Source organism: Nanorana parkeri, unplaced genomic scaffold (assembly GCF_000935625.1).
Source record: "Nanorana parkeri isolate BGI_ZX_2015 unplaced genomic scaffold, ASM93562v1 scaffold3677, whole genome shotgun sequence".
In the NCBI taxonomy this organism is placed as follows: Eukaryota; Metazoa; Chordata; class Amphibia; order Anura; family Dicroglossidae; genus Nanorana; species Nanorana parkeri.
In genome coordinates, this window is record NW_017309945.1 from 16,414 (window position 1) to 16,704 (window position 291).

The window sequence follows — 291 nt, forward strand, 5'->3', positions numbered from 1 at the left end:
GAGCATTCAGGAAGGGAAGGGTACAGTAGGGAGAGGAGCATTCAGGAAAGGGGGTGCAGTAGGGGGGAGGAGCATTCAGGAAAGGGGGTGCAGTAAAGGAGGAGCATTCAGAAAGGGGAGGAACATTCAAAAAGGGGAGGGTACAGTAGGGGAGGAGCATTCAGGAAAGGGAGGGTACAGTAGTGGGAAGAATAAGAGAGGGTATAGAAGAGGGAGGGGCACTAAGGTAGGGGGAGAGATGTACACCCACTTTGTAGGGCAGCGGGGGGGGGGGCAATGGGGGATGGGGGG

The 291-nt window shown here is 56.4% G+C and overlaps 1 protein-coding gene across 1 annotated transcript in view; it reads right to left on the bottom strand.

Annotated features, from left to right (window-relative positions):
• LOC108803398 (neuralized-like protein 4) overlaps window positions 1–291 on the bottom strand; it is a 16,871-nt gene that overhangs the window by 15,308 nt on the left and 1,272 nt on the right. The window lies entirely within an intron of this gene.